The sequence below is a fragment of the Danio rerio genome, chromosome 5 (genome assembly GCF_049306965.1).
Source record: "Danio rerio strain Tuebingen ecotype United States chromosome 5, GRCz12tu, whole genome shotgun sequence".
Taxonomy (NCBI): Eukaryota; Metazoa; Chordata; class Actinopteri; order Cypriniformes; family Danionidae; genus Danio; species Danio rerio.
This window is the reverse complement of record NC_133180.1, coordinates 18,126,531-18,151,556: the sequence shown is the minus strand read 5'-3', so window position 1 is coordinate 18,151,556 and position 25,026 is coordinate 18,126,531. Positions and strand designations below refer to the sequence as shown.

At 37.4% G+C, this 25,026-nt stretch overlaps 1 protein-coding gene and 1 long non-coding RNA gene across 35 annotated transcripts in view; both read right to left on the bottom strand.

Annotated features, from left to right (window-relative positions):
• fbrsl1 (fibrosin-like 1) overlaps window positions 1–25,026 on the bottom strand; it is a 584,485-nt gene that overhangs the window by 328,220 nt on the left and 231,239 nt on the right. The gene's annotated exons all lie outside the window — the stretch shown is intronic.
• LOC137495571 (uncharacterized) lies at window positions 8,473–13,346 on the bottom strand. Of its 2 annotated transcripts, XR_012406769.1 has the most exons (4): window positions 13,014–13,346; window positions 12,537–12,906; window positions 9,498–9,654; window positions 8,473–9,303 (listed from the first exon to the last, which is right to left on the bottom strand). It is a non-coding gene; the product is annotated as an uncharacterized lncRNA (long non-coding RNA). The 2 variants fall into 2 exon arrangements; XR_012406770.1 differs by lacking the exons at window positions 12,537–12,906; window positions 13,014–13,346 and adding an exon at window positions 10,169–10,326 and having other exon boundaries at window positions 8,475–9,303.

Below are 25,026 nucleotides of genomic sequence, written 5' to 3'. Positions count from 1 at the left end.
TCATTATTGGACAGCACTCCTACGTCAAGTTGCGGTCGCTCTGATAACCGCTCCAATTGGTCCACCGTTTTTATGCTGCTAAATAAAAAAAATAAAAAAGGACTGTGTGAGTGTGTATCACCTCAATATGACGATCTATACACTATACTTACACACATGTCTGTCCAAACAGCTTGAAAAGTAGATTTTTTACCAAAGGTGCCCTTTAACATTAACTAAGAAATGGGTGGGTAGGTGGGTGGGTGGATGGATGGATGAATGGATGGATCTGTGAGCAAGTGATGGATGAAAGGCCAAACAGATGGATAAATTGATGCACAGTAAGATGGATGAATGAATAGATAGGATAGAAGGATAAACAGATGGACAAATAGATGGACAATTAAATAAAAATGGATGGATGATTAAAAAAAAGAGATACATTATGAATGGTAGATTTAACCTTTTTGTAAAGTTTGACCCTATTTTAGTAATCCATGGTAATGTAAATACCATGGATTTATCCGTTTGTGTATATATACAAATTTCTTATATATTTTGACATATAAAGAATCTATAAGTATCAATTTTACTTTAACCTTCAATCAAAAGCAAGCATTAAAAACGTGGGTAACACTTTATTTTGATGGTTCATTTGTGCATTAGTAGACTGTCTGCTTAACATCTGTTGATACTGCTGCTAAACACATTTAACTGTCTATAAGAAACTTTGCAAGTACAAGTGAACTTATACTAACCCTAACCCCAACTCTAACCCCAACCTAACAGTCTACATATAACCTAATGAGAATTAGTTGGCATGTAGATGCAATGTAACTTAAATTTAATAAGCGGACCTTTAAAACAAAGTTTGACCAAAACACTTATAAATCCCAATAAAATGATAACAATAATAACAAATATCCACCTTGTGCTGAAAAGTGATGTACAAAAAGAGGAGCAATCTAACATCCAAACAAATGACTAAATACTTTGTTGTTAACATGGCCACTGTTGTCGTGCACAAAACTATTCCTGGGAACTGTTTATTAATCATCCTGTGACTTTTCTCAGACATGATGCCTGGTATAATCAGAGAAATTAAACGTTTAAAAGCATTCTGACGAAATTGGCATTAACAAGAAATGGCCTTTCATAAACAACAAATAGGCTCTACAGATTAATCTAATTCTGCAATTACTTTATCAGGAAAATAAGATAATTCTGAAGTGATGCATCTCATTACATGAGGGATATGCATGGTTTATGCATTCCACATTCTAATTCAATCCTGCACAAAATCAGAGCATCTAGAATATTGTAGATTCAGTTATTTTTAAAGACTTCACTGCGATAAGTTTCTACAGATGCACTTTTTTAAGAGTGCAGTCACAAGATAAGTGCTACTGGGTCATTATGAAGAACACATTAGATTAAAATGAAGTAACCATATTTCTTTTACAAGACATTTCTTCACTTACTGTATATAGTTTCATGTTGTTGTAATTACTTGAGCCTGGTTTAACATTCATGGATATAGTAAGTGGAAGATTATTTACCACCAGCCAAAAGCTAAATGCAATTGCTTCAAAGCCTTCTATCTTTTCCTTCTGGTTGCACGTCACTTTAAAATGTCTTGCTTGAGAAAAATAAAAGTGTGTGCTAAAGGTCCTGTCGTAGAGATCTAGAGATCCTAGAGACATGCGTGAGTTTATTGGCCTGCTTCTCTGAATTATTTAAGACTTTTGCTAGCATGTATATATGGCTGTATGTATTGTGTATGTTTGTATGGATGTATGTATGAATGAATGAATGTATGGATGAATGGATGGATGGAGAGGAGGCCAGATAGATGGGTTAATGGATGGTGGATAGACATAAATGGATGGAAAGATAGATCAATGGGTGAATGAGCAGTGGACAATTGGATGGATAAATGAAATAGTAAATACATGTAAAAACAATTCACAAATAGATGGATGGATGGATGGATGGATGGATGGATGGATGGATGGATGGATGGATGGATGGATGGATGGATGGATGGATGGATGGATGGATGGATGGATGGATGGATGGATGGATGGATGGATGGATGGATGGATGGATGGATGGATGGATGGATTTATAGTTGGATGGGTGGAAATGCCAGATAGGTGGAAACATAGATGGTGGTAATAGATGGATATGTAAATTATTAAAGACATAAATGGATAGATGGATGGATGAATGGATGGATGGATGGATGGATGGAAAGACAAATAGATGGCTAAGTAAATTAATAAAGACATTGAAAAACATACACAAAAATGGATGAATGGATGGATGGATGGATGGATGGAGAGGAGGCCAGATAGATGGATTAATGGATGGTGAATAGACATAAATGGATGGAAAGATAGATCAATGGGTGAATGAGCAGTGGACAATTGGATGGATAAATGAAATAGTAAATACATGTAAAAACAATTCACAAATAGATGGATGGATGGATGGATGGATGGATGGATGGATGGATGGATGGATGGATGGATTTATAGTTGGATGGGTGGAAATGCCAGATAGGTGGAAACATAGATGGTGGTAATAGATGGATATGTAAATTATTAAAGACATAAATGGATGGATGGATGGATGGATGAATGAATGGATGGATGGATGGATGGATGGATGGATGGATGGATGGATGGAAAGACAAATAGATGGCTAAGTAAATTAATAAAGACATTGACAAGCATACACAAAAATGGATGAATGGATGGATGGATGGATGGATTTATAGTTGGATGGGTGGAAAGGCCAGATAGGTGGAAACATAGATGGTGGAAATAGATGGCTGAGTAAATTGTTACAGACATAAATGGATGGATGGATGGATAGACAAATAGATGGATAAGTAAATTAATAAAGACATTGACAAACATACACATAAAAGGAGGGATGGATGGATGGATGGATGGATGGACAGATGGATGGACAGATGGACGGACGTATTAATGGACGTATGGATGGATGGATGGATAAACAGAAACATTGGTGGATGAATGATAGATGTATGGATGGATGAATGAACAAAGAGATACATTGATGTATGGATGGACAAACACATACATTGATGAACGGATGATAGATGTATTGATGGACTGATGCATGGATGACTGGATGAAACATGAATAGATGTTATAGACAGAAGGAAGACTGCCAGATGGATGAAGGAATGGGTGGAATGATTGAGATCCAAACAGCCAGATAGAAAGTTAGATGGATAGATGATTCTAAGGATGAATAGATGGATGGTCAGATAGATGGAAGGAAAGATAGATATATTTGAAAAGTAGATGCTGTCAAATACAATTAATAAAACATTGCTAATAGTTTGAGAATAAAAGCAGACTGAGGATGATGCCACTAGAGGAACATTTGCGTCACACAGGAAGAGACCAGAAAGCAGAACCAAAGTATTCTCATTTGGCTGCTTGTCAATGAGCAGATTTAGAGTACACTAATTGCAGCAAAAGTCTCCCTAGAGCAAACTGTGGTTAAATGATGAGCTCAGGGGCCCGACTGAAACCTCTATGGATTCCATTTGAAACAGAGCCTTGTTTTCTCTCCAGCCTTGTTTTCATCTGCGTCAAAATTTTCGGGGAAGGTGGACAAGGGCGACATGATGGTGCTAAACCCACACAAGCCACAAGTAACCGCCCCATGTGTATGGAAAGTGAGAGCTGTGAAGGGGCCGTCCCTGTGGTCTCCATGCTCCCTCTGCAGCTCCAGCCCACATTCTGACAGCACTGACAGCTAATGATGAATCGCAGCACTTTAACTAGGGCAGGACTCGCAGCATGCTAATAAATGGCCTGCCCAAACTCTGGATGATTTCTTACTCAAGATATGGATTAAAAGAGAATGCTGTTGGGGGAATTCACTAAACACGTGTCACTTTTTCACTTTTCATTTTTCAGCATTTCAGTGCAAAAACATGAAACAAAATAAATTTACATGCAAGCTTTACCAGTTGCAGAATGAAATAAAATAGTCATGGTCATCCATTTTAGTGAAAGTATGTCAACATTTTACACCGTTAAAAAGAATTTAGTGTCTCCATTTCAAAATGTTATATTTAATTATTTTTAAATTATTTCTAGAGGTGACGCAGTGGCACAGTGGGTAGTGCTACTGCCTTACAGCAAGAAGGTCCCTGGTACGAGCCTCGGCTGACTCTGCATTTCTGTGGAGTCTCCCTGTGTATTTTCAGGTGCTCCGGTTTCCCCCACAAATCCAAAGACATTCGCTATAGGTGAATTGGGTAAGCTAAATTGTTGGTAGTGTATGTGTGTGAATGAGAGTGTATGGATGTTTCCCAGTGAGGGGTTGCAGTTAGAAGGGCATCCGCTGTGTAAAACATATGCTGGACAAGATGGTGGTTCATTGCGCTGTGGTGACCACTGATTAATAAAGAGACCAAATGAATAATTATTTTGTAAAATTCAATTCTGAGTATGGCTGTTTCAAATAGTGATTGAGGTAGTGTTTCAAGTGTGTTGGAAAAAGTGCATATACATTGAACAGGCTGCTGAAAATTGTAAAACACTGTAAACATTGTGCCAATAAAAACGTACCTTGAGCTAGGTATATTACATTTAGTAAAAACAAAAAGAAAAAGTAGGCTGAGGTCAATATTTTGTGTTCTTAAAACAAAGCCAGCAGTTGAGGCTTGACTTGTGTATATCACTCAAAATTTTTTTTATAAAAATAAATAAATAAAATAAAATAATAAAATAAATAAATACATACATAAATAAATAAAGAAATAATAAATAAATAAATAATTCATTAACCTATACAAGTGTGGCAAAATCTAGATTTTATTCATTTAAATCAATTAGTAATTTGTATTCAAGTTGGAAATGTTAATCACTAAGGCCCAATCCCAATTCTACCCCTTAGCCCCTCCCCTTACCTCTACCCCTCATTTTGCGCGTTTCTGTGAAGGGGTAGGGGTGTACCAATTCTCTTTAGCTTGAAGGCATAGGGCTAAGAGGAAGAGGTATATACCCCTTCAAACTGAGATTTTTTCAGGACCACACTCAAAACCAAGGGATAGGAAAATTTCCCAGAATACACCAGCCACAACGGCAGGGTAACTCCACCCGGAAGTCAGGAGATCCACAAATTAATAGCTTCTTTCATTATTACAAATTTTTATAACAAACAAGCACATGTTTTACTACAGTTATAACCGCATTCGTGCTTCACCATCATGCTTAAAAAAAAACCCGCAAGAAAAAAAAAAAAAAAAAACACTTAATTTGCTATCTATAATTCATAATAACTCTTGTATAGCAGTGCCACAACATTCTGACACTTGATGACACTCGAATACCCTGTCAGTGACTGGGAATGAACTTTTTTTAGTGTCTACTAGAATGTTAATATTGTTTTTGGTGTGTTTACACCCAGCACTTTGTGACCCCTGGCGGCATAGTCGCAAACTGTGGTAATACCTAAAAACACATTCTTACAAGAGAGATCGCGATGACATGATGACGTGTGCAGGTGCTGTAGTGCTGTCCCATGTCTTAGGGGTAAATTTTGATTTATTATTTTTTTTTATAAATATCTCTCTCAGTTTATAAATATATTGTTATAAACCAATGCTGTTTTATTTTGTACTATTCAGATACTATTAGTGTTTATAAATCATTATGGTGGTTTGAGATAACAAAATACTGTTATACTACATAAACTTCTTCTGATACTAATTTCTATATGCATCTCCTCTGAAACCGTTCAAGCTACAAAAACCAAACTTTCTCAAAACCTCCAAACTGCTCTGACTCGGGTTCCTATATCTTTTCCAACTGATCCAATTTGCGGTTTTCAAAAAACTTACCTGGAAAATTAAGAAAAGTCCCATTAACTTAACATTGGACCAAACTTTATGACCCCATAACTTACCTCATAGACTGTCATACAGACTTAAGGTTGGGCTCATTTAACTCAGATTACCAATCTGTCAATTACTAATCACTTTCAACTAACTAGCCACATCCCAGCAACTATCCCATAGACTTCCATTGTAAAAAAATTGCCATCGACTTTACATTGGACATACAAACAACCTACTTACATACTGACATACCAATCCATACTAACTATGTACTAATCCACACTAGAAACATACTAACAAAATACCAATCTATACCAAAAACATACGAACAAACACACTAATCATACTAGCAACATGCTAATTCATACTATAAACATACTAGCAACATGCTAATTCATACCAAAATCATGGTAACAACATGCTAGTTTTAATTAGCACTTATTTGCATATCATTTGCATTTATTTACTCAGCTGATGTAAAGAATAACCCATCAATCAATCAGAATCAAGTATTTCACAGGGTTGTTTAACAAAAAACGGCTAGAATACAGAACAGCAGTCATGTGATTGGTTTAAATTCAGTATACGGCTCAGCCTGATTGCGTTTCTGCATGTAAGAACATGCATGTTTTTAGTCTATATGTGTGTGTGTGTTCTTGAAAAGACGTGTTGCTGTAACCTTGTATTTGGGCGCATCTCCTAAACACTATGATCAGTCCCTCTTGTGAACACAGACCCAGAATGCCTCTCTGCTTTAGTCTCCACTCCCTAATTACAGCTGTCCCATCAAGCCCAGGGAGGAGAGAAGCGTGGAGGGACGCAGAGAGGAGGCGGTGAAACAGCGGCAGGGTCTCTCATCAGCCGAGCGGGGGAATATTACTGATGCTTTTTGCCAGCCGTTCTTTCGCACTGGGTAATTGAGGGCTTGGCTCATTCGTGTTTGTCACATCGGAGGATTAGGCCTTACTGTACACCATGACATAGCTCACAAACATTCAGTAGCTACGTTTCCATTCAAAGACACAAATTAAACGTATGCAAAAAACTAAAATACATCAAGAATATTTGTGAATAAACACGGGGAGAAAGTGTAAACTCCGCATAGCAATGTCGGCTGGCTTGGTCTAGAACCAGTGACATTCTTGCTGTGAAGTAACAGTGCTAAACACTGGGCCACTGTGCCACCCATCTAGGAAAGGAGGAGGAGGAGGAGTAGAAGGGCGGATTCTTCAAAACAAAGATGGCTGTTATATGGAACTTAGGGTATTTATAATGGCTTAGGAATCGTCTGATTGGTCAATCATAAATTGAAAAATACGAGGCCAGCTGCATGCAATCATAAGCACACGATCCTCTTAAAATTAGTTTATAAATAAACTTCACTTAAAATAATAATTTTCTATTTTAATACTTACTGACCGGCTACTTTATTAGGTACACCTGTCTGTTATGTATTTGTGTTTTTTGTGCTCTGTTTTCTCTGTGTTTTCTCTCTCTCTCTCTCTCGCTCTGTTCTCCCGTATCTGCTCTCCTGTATTCTCAGGTTCTGTTCATTGGTCCATTCAGCTGTCAGTCATTCCTCCCCGGTTACGTCACTCTTACGTCACATCCAATGAGCAAAGACCACCCGTCTTAAAAGCGCGCGCCAGACCACTCGCTCTTTCTTGTTTTCTTGTTTTCTTGCTTTCTTGCTTGCATTTGTCTCTTTCGCTGTTTCGTCGCTTGTTTGTATTTACCGCGTGCGTTTTGAAATAACCCCGTCTAACTGTGTTTTGTTGTTGCTGGTTTCTGTGTGCACGTTATCCGTCCGTTATTCGTACATTGTTCTTAGTTTATCGTTGTTTACGAGGCTTGGACGAAGCGGACAGGTAAGAAGGTCACGTGACATACATTTCGCAACACTCAGGACTGCTCTGCTGTCTAGTACACTAGGTTAGGGGCGAGCGCCACTCCTTGTACTTTTTGGATAGATAGATAGAGTAGATAGTTAGGACTCGGAAGATCTTCGTGTGTTAATTATACTGTTTTTCATATAGTTAGTTAGCTAGATGCTTCTGGGAAGTTAGATTTAGTTTGGGTTTTGTTCTTTTCATTTCTTTAGCGCCGCCCGCGTCCCTTCTGCCAGCTCTCTTGTTTTCCCCGTCTTTATTTGTTTCAGTGTTGTACATATTGTAAATAGTATATTTTTGCTTTACTTACTTTTTCTTTATTTTTGATTAATTCGTTGTTGTTGTTCACTTTGGGATTGTAAATAAAAGCACACATTTTTTGGCATTACTTTGGTTGTCTTTCTCACTCATTCACTATTTATATAAATATATTTTAATTAAATAAATGTCAAACCCCACACCCTAGACTAACATCAGGGGTTTGTAACATTTTTGGGGGCTCGTCCGGGATCATTTAACCCATTTTTAAACAATTAAAATTGTTTGTATTTATAGTTTGTTTGAGTGTGAAAGCAACCTGCTAATTTACAAAGGCCCACTGTAGGCCCGACCCGCGGAACGCGCTGCTCAGGTAAACACGCGCACACACACACACACACACACATTTCTCTCTGTGTTGTTTCTGGTATAAGTAAATAAACAGGATGGCATTGTTTGATTTACAGACATTTATTGATAATCCGACAATAGAACAATTCGACCGCTGTAGAAAAGATGATTTATTACAGATAGCGGACCATTTCAAAATTTCAGTGGTAAAACAAGCTCTTAAGAAAAATATTAAGAGTGCCTTATACGAAAGGTTGGTTGAATTAAAGGTTCTCATAATGCCTGTTGTGGAAGAGGAAGAAACCGAGTTTCTTGGTGCTGGCGCGCAAAGCTCAAGTGCAGATGAGCCGGATGAAGGGCGAAATGAAAGCGGTGCTGCGGCTGCGCTCACTGAAGGCAAGCCAACACTGTCACCTTTCGATCCGTTTTCCCCCGTTTATTCTGGGTCTAAAGAGGATGGACGTTTAAAAGTCCGCCTGGCCCGTTTACAGTTTGAGGCACAGGAAAGGGCACAAGCGCGTCAGGCTGAGATGGAACTGAGACTCGAAATCCGCAGGCTTGAAGTTACGGCCGAAAAAGAGGTAAAGCTGCGTCAGCTGGAGTTGGAGGCTTTAAAAACTCCTCCTAAAGTGGCTGCGCAGTCCACCCGTGCTGAGACCTCTGTTGCTCCGGTGGGCGATCCAACCTCAACCACCTTCGATATAAGCAAATATGTATCTCTCGTACCAATATTTAGGGAATCCGAAGTCGATACATATTTTAGCGCTTTCGAGCGCATAGCGGCTTCTTTTCGCTGGCCTAAAGATTCATGGTCCCTTCTTCTCCAGTGCAAATTGGTTGGAAAGGCACAGGAGGTTTTTGCTACACTGTCCTTAGAGGACAGCCTTAATTATGATACTGCTAAATCAGCAATCCTCCGTGCTTATGAACTCGTACCTGAAGCATACAGACAGAAATTTAGAAATCACAAAAAGCTTTCTAGCCAGACTTTTGTTGAGTACGCGCGAGAAAAGGGCGTTCTTTTTGATAAATGGTGTAATGCAAGTAAGGCAACTGACTTTAATTCGTTAAGAGAATTAATTTTGCTCGAAGAATTTAAAGATAGATTGCCTGAACGTGTGGTGGTATACCTTAACGAACAAAAAGTTATGTCGTTGTCACAGGCAGCTGTGTTGGCAGATGAGTTTGTGCTTACGCACAAAAATGTGTTCTATCCAGTCCGATCAGATAAAAATCCCACTGTTCAGTCTGTGAATTTTCCACGTATTCCGACTGCTACTTCCCGACCTAAAGAGGCAATAGAGTGTTACTACTGCCACAAGAAAGGGCACAAATTATCTGAATGTTCCACGCTGAAGCGAAAAAATCCGCCACAGCCATCTAAAAGTGTTGGTTTTGCAAAATCTATTTTAACTAACAGCAATGATGAGAGCACTGATCCGAGCTACACACCGTTCTTGCTCAGGGGTCTAATTTCATTATCTGGCAACCCTGAAGATCAGTGTGAGATTGTACTGCTGCGTGATACAGGCGCTTCTCACTCATTCATGGTAGAAAATGCATTATCTCTGCCTGAACACTCATCTTGTGGATCTAATATTTTAGTCCAAGGCATTGAGATGGGTTTTGTAAATGTGCCACTATATCGCGTTCATTTACAGTGCGATTTATTCACTGGGTTTGTGTCAGTCGGCATTCGTCCTTCTCTTCCTGTTAAAGGAGTTTCATTTATTCTAGGTAATGATTTGGCCGGTGGTAAAGTAATGCCTATTTTAGAAGTTACTGATCACCCCAATCTTACCTGTTGTCCAGACGAATTATCAGTAAATCACCCAGATACTTTCCCAGCGTGCGTAATGACGCGCGCCATGTCACGGAAAGATGATTCAGTTGATTTATCAGACTCTTTTATTGCGCCAGTATTTTCTGAGAATGTAGTTTCTCCTCCAGACAAAACAGCTACACAGAAACAACAGGAAAAATCAGAATATTTTAATTTTGATGGTGATGCTCTGAGTTTGCCCGTTACTCGTCAGCAGATTATTGCTGCGCAGAAAGATGATGATTCTTTGGTAAAGTGCTTCGACTCCGTTGTTGATTCAGATCAGATTGATAAAAAGCAAATTGCGTATTTCGTTGAAAATGGCTTGTTGATGCGCAAGTGGTGCTCTAATATTGAGACTGATGCTGATTGGAATAATGTCTATCAAATTGTCGTTCCCTCCGCTTACCGCCAACATGTATTATGTCTAGCACACGATCATGTGATGTCAGGTCATTTAGGTATCACGAAAACATACAATCGGATACTTAAACATTTCTTTTGGCCTTGTTTAAAGAAGGACGTCGTGCAGTTTTGTCGCACCTGCCATACGTGCCAATGCATGGGGAAGCCAAACCAGGTAATTCCACCTGCTCCTCTCTTTCCCATCCCAGTCATAGGAGAGCCATTTGAACATGTAATTATTGATTGTGTGGGTCCATTACCTAAAACCAAAACAGGTAATCAGTTTCTACTAACAATAATGTGTACTGCTACTCGATTTCCCGAGGCAATACCGCTCCGCAGAATTACAGCTCCTCTTATAATCAAATCATTGATTAAATTTTTCTCCACATTCGGCTTACCAAAAATCATACAAACTGACCAAGGATCAAATTTTATGTCAAAAATGTTTGCTCAAGTTCTAAAATCATTGTCTATCACCCACCGAGTATCAAGTGCTTATCACCCACAAAGTCAAGGTGCTCTCGAGCGATTTCACCAGACGCTCAAGTCTATGTTAAAGAAATACTGTGCGGATACCTGCAAAGACTGGGATGAGGGCGTTCCATTGGTACTATTAGCGGTGAGAGAAACTATCCAAGAGTCTCTCGGGTTTAGCCCCGCTCAGCTTGTATTCGGTCACGATTTGCGAACTCCTCTTAAACTGCTGAAAGAGAACATTTTGGAAATTAAGGAAAGTCCAAAAATGAATGTTCTTAGTTATGTAAGCCGTTTCAGAGAACGTTTACATGATGCTTGTAAATTGGCAAAAGAATCACTTAAAGCTGCGCAAAATGTCATGAAGCGTCAGTATGACACCCGAGCGGTCGCGCGCTCCTTTCAGCCCGGCGATCAGGTGCTCGTACTGTTGCCAATGCCTGGTTCTGCTCTCTCTGCCCGCTTTTCTGGACCCTATGTGGTGCAGAAAAAGTTAAGCGAGACAGATTACGTAATTGAAACACCTGACAGAAAACGCAAATCGCGCGTATGTCATGTTAACATGTTAAAAACGTACCATGTTAAAGAGAAAACTCAGATCACCACACCTGTTCTTCCTGCTGTTGCAGTTGTGAGCGATGTTACGCATTCGGAAGCTGATGATGATGGCCTGGTGTTACGCAATGCTCCTCAGCAGTGCGCTCGTTTAACTAATTCAGAGATGCTGAAAAATCTGAATTCACATCTCACGTATTTATCAGATTCACAAAGGCGAGATATCATTCATTTAATTCAGAAATTCCCCAATCTTTTCAGTGACACTCCAACGCAAACATCCGTAATTAAACATGACATCAATATTCAAAATTCTTCCCCAATAAAGCAACATCCTTACCGTGTGAACGCACACAAGCGTGCTATTATGAGGAAGGAGGTGGAATATTTGATGGAAAATGGTCTTGCAGTTCCTAGTTGCAGTCCATGGAGTTCACCGTGCGTTCTGGTACCCAAACCAGACGGAACATTTAGATTCTGCACAGATTACCGTAAGGTTAATGCTGTCACTGTCCCAGATTGCTACCCTTTACCCCGTATGGAAGATTGTATTGACAACCTTGGTTCAGCTAGTTTTGTCACCAAACTTGATTTGTTAAAGGGCTACTGGCAAATTAAATTAACTCCGCAAGCTTCTGCTATCTCAGCCTTCGTTACACCAGATCACTTCATGCAATATTCAGTTATGGCCTTCGGATTGCGAAACGCACCTGCCACATTTCAAAGATTAATTAATACGGTTTTAGTCGGCGTTCCAAATTGTAACGCATATTTGGATGACTTAGTGGTTTATTCATCTGAATGGTCTGAACACATTTCTTTGCTGCACACTGTTTTTGAAAAACTGTCCAACGCCACATTAACATTAAATTTGGCAAAATGTGAATTTGCAAGGGCGACCGTCACATACCTTGGTAAGGAAGTTGGTCAAGGTCAAGTTCGGCCAGTCGCTGCGAAGGTCTCCGCCATAGCCGAATTTCCCGTACCTAAAACCAGGCGAGAGTTGCGCCGGTTTTTGGGTATGTCGGGGTACTATCGGAGTTTCTGCCGAAACTTTTCCAGTGTGGTTTCACCCCTAACGAATTTACTTAGTCCTTCTCAGCAATTTGTTTGGTCAGCTGAGTGTCAGCATGCTTTTGAGAGCATAAAAGCTTTGCTCTGCTGCGCTCCTGTACTCGCGGCCCCAGATTTCACCACTCCTTTTAAACTGGAAGTAGACGCGAGTGCTTTAGGTGCTGGCGCGGTACTTATCCAAGAGGACCGTGATGGCATCGAGCACCCTGTTTGTTATTTTTCCAGAAAATTCAACAAACACCAAATTAATTACTCCACTATCGAAAAAGAAGCACTTGCATTACTATTGGCATTACAATACTTTGAAGTTTACCTTGGTTCCAGTTCGTTTCCAATCATGGTTTACACCGATCACAATCCGTTAGTTTTTCTCTCCCGAATGTACAATCAAAATCAGCGCCTCATGCGCTGGGCTTTGATTGTACAGAATTACAACCTGGAAATCCGTCACAAGAAAGGCACCGACAATATAGTGGCCGATGCTCTTTCCAGGTGTGTGTAGTTGGTCGTAATTAAACCGCATGGTTTGTTTTGCGAGTTTTTTTTTCTTCTATTTCACAATTTTTTTTAACAAACAATATTATATGTTTGTTCTCATGGGTGGGAGTGTTATGTATTTGTGTTTTTTGTGCTCTGTTTTCTCTGTGTTTTCTCTCTCTCTCTCTCTCGCTCTGTTCTCCCGTATCTGCTCTCCTGTATTCTCAGGTTCTGTTCATTGGTCCATTCAGCTGTCAGTCATTCCTCCCCGGTTACGTCACTCTTACGTCACATCCAATGAGCAAAGACCACCCGTCTTAAAAGCGCGCGCCAGACCACTCGCTCTTTCTTGTTTTCTTGTTTTCTTGCTTTCTTGCTTGCATTTGTCTCTTTCGCTGTTTCGTCGCTTGTTTGTATTTACCGCGTGCGTTTTGAAATAACCCCGTCTAACTGTGTTTTGTTGTTGCTGGTTTCTGTGTGCACGTTATCCGTCCGTTATTCGTACATTGTTCTTAGTTTATCGTTGTTTACGAGGCTTGGACGAAGCGGACAGGTAAGAAGGTCACGTGACATACATTTCGCAACACTCAGGACTGCTCTGCTGTCTAGTACACTAGGTTAGGGGCGAGCGCCACTCCTTGTACTTTTTGGATAGATAGATAGAGTAGATAGTTAGGACTCGGAAGATCTTCGTGTGTTAATTATACTGTTTTTCATATAGTTAGTTAGCTAGATGCTTCTGGGAAGTTAGATTTAGTTTGGGTTTTGTTCTTTTCATTTCTTTAGCGCCGCCCGCGTCCCTTCTGCCAGCTCTCTTGTTTTCCCCGTCTTTATTTGTTTCAGTGTTGTACATATTGTAAATAGTATATTTTTGCTTTACTTACTTTTTCTTTATTTTTGATTAATTCGTTGTTGTTGTTCACTTTGGGATTGTAAATAAAAGCACACATTTTTTGGCATTACTTTGGTTGTCTTTCTCACTCATTCACTATTTATATAAATATATTTTAATTAAATAAATGTCAAACCCCACACCCTAGACTAACATCAGGGGTTTGTAACACTGTCCAACTGCTTGTTAACGCAAAAATTTTAATCAGCCAATCAGCAACTTCATACTTTTAGGCATGTAGACATGGTCAAGACGATCTGCTGCAGTTCAAACCGAGCATCAGAATAGGTATTTCAGAAACTGCTGATCTACTGAGATTTTCACACACAACCATTTCTAGGTTTTACAGAGAATGGTACAAAAAAGAGAAAATATCCAGTGAGCAGCAGTTCTGCGGGAGAAAAAATGTCTTGTTGTTGACTGGGTACAGCGTACCTAATAAAGTGACCGTGAGTGTATAACTTAAAATATTTTGTTTTAAATAAACTGATAGCATTTAGGTTTTCTAATTCATAATAATAACAGATAGCTCAATAAAAAATGTATTAATGTATCAATGTAAAAAAGTCAATTTTCATGCTCTAAAAATTTAATGAAAATTACATTAAATATTGCACAGTGACCCCTGTAGCCTGTATTGAAATACAATTATTTTTAACAACAGTTTACATTGGCATGGAAATCCACCACATAATCTCAAATATTAAGTGTATTCAAGTTGTTTATTCATAAAAGAGCTGCTTATACTTGGTTTTGAGGAGCCAAACTCCTACAACTGCAGCTCTCGTGGAGAAACAGAGGGGCAGGATTAAGTGTAGGAGGTGTTTGCGCATCTACAATATATCTCCAAGCACACACCAAAACGGTGTACAATTTGGAGGAAATCGCAGTTAGCTCATGTTTGGTGAAAATAGCTGTTCAGGGAATCCAGCACAAGCAGATTGTAATGAAGGGTAAAACAAATGTGGGTTCATTTTGTTACTGGCTCACGACTCGGGATAAACAACACGACATGTTTAGCAAAATTTAAGACGAGACACTCCAGGCAATTTAGGGATTTTAAGACTTTTAGCTTTTCACAAAGTGTTTATTTTCTGTCTTACATCAATAAAATATTCAAAACACAACTTTAAGTCTTTACAAGTTCACCTTATCAATTAGTTTCTGCTGATTTTGAAAGCTTCAGTAGCACTTACACACACCAACATTTACAGTTTTGTTTTCATATTTTTATTCTGACGGTATTTACAAAAGAATATGTTTTGACTATATTCAGGTGAGACTGATACCTGTTCACAGCATTTTTGGAATTATTTAGTGATAAAAAGAGATGCTTAAAGTTCAAAATGTAAAAAAAAATGACATTTTCAGCATAAACTAATGGTCAGAGATTTGTGCTAGGCATGTATGCATATATTTGATGAAATAATGCTCATTTGCATATTGTAAAAAATTCATAATTGCAATTCGTAATGCATAAACTGAAGAAATAACTATGACCCTTAGTTATATCTTATGACCCTGTTTACCCACAGACCCCTAAAACTACAGAGGCATCATTTTAACACTTTTGAACTTTCGATTCAGTCTCCTACGAGAGAAATGACTAGGAATATTTAATGGCAGAAAATGGTCAAACTACTCACTCCACAAACAAGTGTTTGCATGACTATACAAACAAAGCAGAATGATATAATTTAAAAAAATCTGTTTGCAACATCAACCAGCAGAATGAGCTGTTTTTAATGTCTAAAAATGAAAGGAAGTGAATGAGAGCGCAAGTCTCAAGCCAAAAAGATTCAGATGGTTGCACCCGAAGAATAAAGCGAATAGATCATAATGAGTAATTACATAATAAAACTTGATGACATACATTCAAAGCTTAAATCTGGAATCGAAACTGAAGCTTTGAATGCAAATAGTAACAATATGATTTCTTAGGTTCCCACACTTTCATGAACTGCAGATTCAAGGATTTTCACAGACATTTTAAAGGACCATTAATTTTAAATCAAGCAGTTTTGTAATTTACTCTTAACACTTTTTAACTCACTCTTTACATTTCAACTGAGCCGAGAGGGTGGCTGAGTGGTTAGCACTGTTTCCTCATAGCAAGGTCACTGATTCGAGTCTCGGCTGGGTCAGCTGGCATTCCTGTGTGGAGTTTGCATGTTTTCCCCGTGTTCGCATGGGTTTCCTTGGTTTCTCCCCACAATCCAAAGACATGCGCTATAAGTGAAATGAGTAAACTAAATTGTCTGTAGTTTGTGTGTGTGTGTGTGTGTGTGTGTGAGTGTGCATGGATGTTTCCCAGTACTGGCCTGTAAGATTTTCTTTTATCTATCAGGTAACGTGGCACAGTGTCAGTGCACTGCTTTAATCCTTCGCTTTCACGATTGTACTTAGATTAGAATATGTTAGATTAGATTAGATTCAACTTTATTGTCATTACACATGTACAAGTACAATGAACGAAATGCAGTTTAGGTCTAACCAGCAGTGAAATAGCAGCAAGTGCAGGATACAGGTATAAGTTATAAAGTGCAGTTATAGAAAAACTATGTTGATATTTACAGATGGATGTACTGTCAACATTATATACAGGTTGTATTAGCTATGATCAGAGATTTACAATGAATATATGTATAGATTGTTATTAATAATCAGAATTTTGCAGATAGATAAACATGATTACAAATAGTAATTAGGTTCCTGTTGGTTGTGCACCTTTATTTTACCAGCCAAGTTTGTCGACATCTTTATAATGACACAGATTACTCTGCCTATTCATGAATCCAGCTAAAAAAGGGATTGACAGGTGGTAAGTTGTGTGTAACTTCTCTTTATTTATTTATGATTTGGTTATGGGTAAAAGTAAGAATAGTTCAGGTAGTTGAAACGGTAGGTTAAAAATAATTAATTCGTTAATTAGTTCAAATCGGTTGACATCGCCCAATCCTATTTGAAATGACATCGTTAATTTCATTTCAAATTTATTATAAGCACTTTCAAGGATCTGTGTTTGTTTTTAAGTACTTCCATGCCTTTAATTCATATAACTGAAATTCAAGTACTTCACAGAAGCATAGGAACTCTGTATATGAAAATAATCAGAATGACTGCTATGGGCATTGTAATAGAATTCTGGTAGATCCAGAGTTAAAAACTAAAAGATAACTAAATAACATAAAAATGACTGTGTGTTTGTGTGTATTTGCAGAGAGGAGTAGTTGGCATTTAATGAATACAGGAAGAATGTGAGACAGTGAGTATTTGTACCACATACCTTGGCTGGAAATGAGAGAAAACGCAGTGTTCACAGTTCATTACCACATTTCTCTCTCGTGTTAATAAAAAGCTGCACGTTACAAACGTGTCAACAGGGAAGTGTTTTCATTTACACCGATGGGTTCGAGAAAAAAAAAAAAAAAAAGAAAAAAAATGGAAGAAAATTAGATGCTAAGTAATTTCAAGTGGCAGGTTGTCTGCTTGATAGCAACCGAGGGAAAGCGTGTCAGATAAAGAGAGGTATACGGTTTCCTCTTGCGACGAAGCACATGTTTTTTTTTTTTTGGTTCTGGGAAAATGAAGAGAAAAAGAGTAATTGCGAACAAAGAAGTGGCGGAATTGTCATCACTCCACGGAGACTGAATTTCATGGCCCGTTCTGAGAGAAAAGAGGCGAGAACGAGTCTTTCATGCGGCTGACTGAAGCGCCTAGGGAGAAGAAGATTTCATTGGAGCCGTTCTCAGAGGCCAGCGTCAGTTATCAGACCCAAATCAAATGATCCTACGAGTGCCACAGGCAGACACGGAAAAGCTTGCTGAGAGAAAGGAAGTGCCTCTATTAGAGTGGACTAAAGGCATCACGCGCGATTGATGTGCGCCATCACGCTGTGAGCTTCTGCGCTCGGGAAATTAAAAGTATTTTTCATCCCTGACTATGCCCTCAGTCAGAGACCAAAGCGGAGAGTGATGATACCAAATGGCTTTTACAACTTTTAAAGACAGAACTCAGTTAATGAACAGGAACTATTCCAGCCCTCCAGAGAGACATTTTCAAAAGGACTTTTTTTATATGAGAACATATCCATCAAGTACAGTCAGGTGATAGACCTCACATGACACCAGAAACAATGCCTTGTAGTTCATGTCATTTTAACACTACAGCACTGAGCATGCTACAGTATACATAAGTGCTTTGCTACTCTACCTGAAATATGTTTGAAATAGGCATGGGCCTGTATAAGCTTTTGATGGTTAGATTACCTTAGATAAAAATATCATGGTTTCACGATATTGTGTATATTCTTTTCACAAATGTTCATTTTAAATGTCTGGGTAAAAAACTACTTTATTCCCATTGAACAGAATATAATTTATTTCAAGAAACATTTATAATATTTAGAAACAGTAAACATGTCATGACTAAATAATTCAAATAAATCATTGACTTCTGGTATCTTTATTAGTTTTAAAAACACAGATTTCTTCATAACCTGAAAAGGTATCTTTGGATATATTTATTTTCTTTGGATATAAACTAAGCCACTGCACTGTTCAGGTCTAAAGCATGTTTGGATATTGATGTATAAGCGATTTTGTTTATTAAATCTTTGCTGAATTGTAGGCTGACCAGATGCTTTTGATGAGGGTCATTTTCTGCTGGAGATACTCTTGCCCTAAAAAAAACCAAACTTAAATAGTAATTAAAAAAACAAGTTAAAATACAAACAATCAAAAAGAAACCTATACTCACCGGCCACTTTATTAGGTACAACTGCTCGTTAACGCAAATTTCTAATTAGCTAATCACATGAAAACTCAATGTATTTGGGCATGTAGACATGGTCTAGACAATCTGCTGCAGTTCAAACAGAGCATCAGAATGGGGAAGAAATGTGATTTAAGTGATTTTGAACGTGGCATGGTTGTGGGTGCCAGACGGGCTGGTCTGAGTATTTCAGAAACGGCTGATCTACTGGGATTTTCACACACAACCATTTCTAGGGTTTACAAAGAATGGTCAGAAAAAGAGAAAATATCCAATGAGTGGCAGTGATCCCAGAGGTCAGAGAAGAATGGCCAGACTGGTTTGAGATGTTGAAAAGGCAACAGTACCTTAAATAACCACTCGTTACAACCGAGGTATGCAAAAGAGCATCTGTGAGTATTTTTCAGTATAATGAAATTAGTTTGAACAATAAAGTCAACTTTTTTATATGATTTACTGTCATAGCCCCTAAATACCATTTCACTCTCATTTTTAATCTTCTGAATTGACCACAATTAAGAAAATTAAAAACTGCTTTTATCCTAGCTGAAATAAAACAAACGAGACTTGCTCCAGAAGAAAAAAAATTATAGGAAATACTGTGAAAAATGTCTTGCTGTTAAACATCATTAGGAAAATGTTTCAAAATAAAAATAAAATCAGAGGAGGGCTAATAATTGTGACTTCAACTGTATGTAGGTATGTAGCTTAGGTAAGTTAAAATGGTCCTTATTGACCATATTTGGAAGGATCCTAAATGGTTAAATATTACAAAACCTGTTATGACTATGACACTGCATCGAGAATTCCAAAATAAGAATTAGTACCCAATGCAAAACCAAAAAAAAAAAAAAAAAAAAAAAAAACATATAACTAATATAATTAGCTTGAATTATCACACAAACAAATCCTGGGACAAGACAAATAAACCAACTAACTAAGAAATACTGTGAAAAAATGTTTGAAAAAAAAATAAAAAAAATCACAGGAGGTCTAATAATTCTGACTTCAACTGTATCTGCATTATAACCTAAATATTAGGCTGTTCACGTACAGCTTACTTACTTCAGTACTTTCTTTGAACATTCATATAGTGTGGTATTTTTCATTTTTATAAAATATATTCTCTTCATAAGGTTACTCTAGACACTAGTTGACTTGAAAAATAAAACTGACCACAGAATTAGATATTTTAAGTGATTATCTGCTCTATTTGTTATTTGTCTCTACTATAATCTCCATCTTTTCTCACTCTGTCACAGCCTCCAAACACTCAAACTTGCTTGTCAACCACTCATAAAAAACCCACTGAGACTGTAATCTTGCATTTGAGAGTGTGCATTTCTATAAAAACAGAGTTCTGTTCTGCTAGCTGACTACTGAGCGGCAATTGTGAATGTCTTTGAGTCTATTAAATGTTCATTGCTCATTTAAGATCACCAAAGGGATCACATTAGACAGACACAGACTTAATGTGAGGAGCCGCCTCATTGGCGCTTGTGGTAAATGTTCCCTCCATTAACCACAAAGATCATGGATAAAGTGGTTTTAAATTGACTGATTCGAGAAACAGACAAAAATTCACTCCATGTATTGATACCATACAATGCCATAATATTGAAACACAAACACTTTTTTTTTATATTAGTTTAAAGGTGCCATATACATCATTTATTTAATAAGTTATGATATTATCTACAGTTAATGTCATTATTAGAATTAGAATTCTTTTTCCTTTTTTTTTTCTATTTTCCAAACAATGATTAACACATTTCTAAAGATAATAGTTTTAGTAACTAATTTCTAATAACTTTTATATTTGCCATGATGACAGTAAATAATATTTTATTTATCAAATCTTAAAATGCAATTTAAAGGCTTAACTAGGTTATTTGGACAAGTTAGGGTAATTAGGCGGAAAAAAAAAAGACTTTCTCTAGAAAAAAAAAATAGGAAATACTGTGAAAAAAATCCTTGCTCGGTTAATCATCCCTTTGAAAATATTTTATAAAAAGAAAAAAAAATCACAGGAGGGATAATAATTGTGATTTTATCTGTACATGGTTGGTATGTAGCTTAGGTAAGTTTAAATGGTCCTTATTGACCATATTTGGAAGGGTCTGGAATGGCTAAACAATACAAAACCCGTTATGACTATGACACTGCATCCAGAATTCCAAACCAATACCAAATTAAAATTAGCACCCAATCCAAAACCAAATAAAAAAAACATATACTGAATATAATCAGCCTAAATCCCCGAACAAACAAATAAACAAACAAACATCCAAACAAAAGAGGTTTGTGGAAACTTGTGCTGCTCGAAGACACGTATCAGTATCAGGACTGCTTGATGTTATCTATGCAATGTACCACAACTCCCTCCACAGGGACTATACTAGTGAGCTATTTCAGTCTATGCTAGTGCCTACGTGGTGATAGACTCATCTCCCAGAGCCCTCGCTGTGAGTGTGTGCATGTATATAAGATGAAGGTGAATAGCTTATCCTGTCTCCCACGCAGCAGGTGCGCAGAGGCCTCTTTGCGGTTGTAACAACATCAACATGTATGTTTGGTCTTGTGTTCTGAATGGACAGTAAATGGAAAGTTCTGTTTTGAGAACAAACAAGAAATGCCAGGAATACTACTGGTGATATATTTAGTTAAAATAATACTAAATGATCCATTATTTATCCATTAACTCATTCAGATATCAAATATCATCAAAAGGTCAATAAAGTAACACTTAACCATACAGTTGTGTTTTTTCCACAAAAAAGTAACTACAATTGTTAACATAAACAGTTGTAAAGCAAGGTGTGATGCTCTACTCTGGGTTCTCTTAGTTTCCCTATACATTTGCCATAGAAACACACAAACAACATGGCAGCATCAGCGAGTAAGGAAGATCTCGCAGTAATTTTGCATGGTTTGAAGTTAAAGAACAAAAAACATGGGTGCACAAACACGCCTGCCAAAAAAAAGATATAATTCAGTCATATATTCACCGTCAGCCACATGCATTTGAAACTGTGCGCCACACCATGTATTTCCATGGTAAGAAGTAAAAGAGAAGACAATTCATGAAGAAGACATGTATATGAAAGGAATGGTTAAAGATCTAAAGTTGGAATCCAACGTTGCTCTTTCCGCATAAATTATGTGACTGACCGCAAAGACGTTCATTACTGTCAACTTAAACACTGACAGAACTCGCTCAGTGCACTAGACTAAGCTACTAGGCACAACCCCATACAAACTACAGCAATAAAATGCAATGGATCTAGACGCGCAGCTGAACGCTATTGGTTTACAGAGAAATGTCACTAGGCGTACACAAGCCAGAAGAATGAAAACAAAGTGTTACTTTTAAATACACAGACAAGACATTCCACCGTAATATGCATATAATAACAAGCCATGGTCGACCTGAGCTTAAACAAACCTTGTCGTCATCTTGATGAACAGCCAAAAAGAACAAAATCCGTGTCCTGTTGTTGTTTTACGAGGCCATCTAAATGCGAGACTGGTTTAAAGAAGAGATGTACCGACCCGTACCGTACCGTACTTTACCACTTAGTGGAAAAGGGCCAGACATGATCTGATCTAACACAAAATAAAAATGAATAAACCTCTGAATGTATGTTTATTGAAAAACAAAACGGTCCCCGTTTTAACAATCACTTTCACTGTAATTGTATAAAATGGTTTGCTTTACATAATTAATACTATTATTATTTATTATTATTATTATCATTATCATTATTATTATTATAAATGTCTTGAATGCAATTATAGATAGAGCTTGTTAAATTTGATCTTTAAATGACAGCTTTTTCTTTAGCATTTTTATATTCTTTAATTATGATATATAGGTTTATATAGGTTTTCTGGGATATTAACCTTCAACTCAAAGCATTTTTTGTTACTGACATAACTTTTATTATTTAAATTTTTATTATTTAATAGTTTTTATTATGTATTATTCATTTAATAATTATTATTATTATTAATTAATTATTCTTATTTATATTTTATTATTATTACTTAATTTCGAAGCACATTGTACCAATTTAAAGTCACAAAAATCTTAATAACGACTAATGATTTCAATTTTAATCATAACTAAGCAATGTATAATTATTAACAAAAGCCAGATGTAAAAAATGCCTGTTATTTCATTGTGTATAATTATTAAGCAGAATAAATTATTAAGTCCAAAATAAAAATGCAACAGTATAGAAATCACAATCTATAGTAGTAAGCATTGGACAGTAAAACATGGAACAGCAGGGAAATCTATTTTTGGGAACATAATGATAAAGCAAAAAAAAAAAAAAAAAGGGAATAAAATACAAGAAATTACTAAGGAAAGAATAATAATCAACAAAATAAACTGTATTGCTGACAAATGTGACACGACTACTTTTAATTTTAATTTTACATGCATACAAATCTTCATTATTCTTTTAAACTTCCTGTAAGTTGACAGTGTTGACTTTTTGTCTGAAAGAAATGCTAGCAGATAGTGTAAATATAGCAATTTACATGGGGGACATCAGATCCTATCTGAATGGAAATCGAAACTCAGTCACCAAACTTCCTAAAGAGCTCAGCAGTCACAGAGCATCTACTAAACATGAGGAGGAAGGCTGTTTTGCCTCTCTCTCTCTTTCTCTCTCTCTCTCTCACTCATGTGTGATAGTATCAGGCCAAACTGCTATCAGCGTGTGGGAACAAGAGTATGTGCCTATCGGCTCATCTTGTGGTGGGACGTTTTTTCACTCAGAGGGGGGCGGTTGGTTTCAGACGAGGCGAGAAACTTCACACAGCTGTCAATACTGCAAACCCACAGTGGAAACTGTTTTTTTCTGTTTTGTTCTTGTATGATGGCTTCATTTTTAATCTCCGACTCTGTGATTGTGAGATTGATTCACTGCAGAATGCATATAAGCATATGAGTAAGGAAGAAAAATGAATGTGACATTACTGTATCTAGCTACAGTACATTTTTACAGTGTGCATATCCTTTCATTTACAAAAAGTATTGCATATGGATGTAAATGTTTCAAAACTCAAGTGGTTATAAACCTTTATGAATTTCTTATGAATTATAAAAGGAAAGAATTCTGAAGACATCAAGTAATGATTGAATTTTACAGTAGAAAAACCCCTGAAAGTCAATGGTTAAAGGTTTCCCACATTTTTCAAATTATCTACATTTGTGTTTAACAGAGGAAATCAACTCATAAGGGTTTTAAACAACTAAAGAGTAAGTAAATAATTACAGAATTTTTATTTTTTGGGTGAACTATCCCTTTAATAACTAGAAACGTGCTTGGACATTTCAACAGTGAGACATCGCCTCTGGTCCTGCAGATTTGTTTTTTTCCTGCTCTTGTTTTCAGTCTGTCTCTGTCATGCCTATAGCCTCCTTCCAGATGCATTAGCCTGACTGGACGCGCAGGGCCGGAGCAGCTCCATCAGTACTGTCACAGGCAGTTTAGCATGACGAGCCGTGCGGCTGTACTGCTGGCCTTGATAACACAGGTTAGCGAGAGGAGAGAGATTGACCATATCCAACTCCACAACAGATGTGAGATCTTTAAGGGATGCAGGGCATTTGTTCTTCGGGTGAGCGAGCAAACTTGACATTTAATTTGGTCATGTGAGAACATCACAAAATAACAAATACAAATTCCATTGAGGAACAATTAGCTCAACAACCTTTTTGATTAAAACAAACAACAACAACAACACAGGCTCATTTTAAAAATGTACCTCTATATACATTTCTGGAGAGCGCCAAATACGTCCCAGGAGCTACGTTTTTTTCACAGTTTTTGTTTTCCCGAATCCACCAGAGACTGATGCGTATGCTTTTTGAGACCTTAAATTTGTCTCGCCAGTGTCATTCGTGCCTGTTAATCTCACGTAAATCCACCAGAGGCCGCTGTTGACTGACTGACGGACTGACTGATTGACCGACAGACCTCCTTACCTAAACCCAACTAATAGTGTTTTCAAAAGCACTGATTGACTCGTCCACCCACTTCCCTAAACCCAATCGACAGTTTTAAAAAGCAATCTAGAAAAAGAAAAGTCCTTGCTTGATCTTTACAACATTTTCAGATTTTACCACATTCTCACCCTGTTATTTACTTGTTTGTTTAATTTTTTTGAT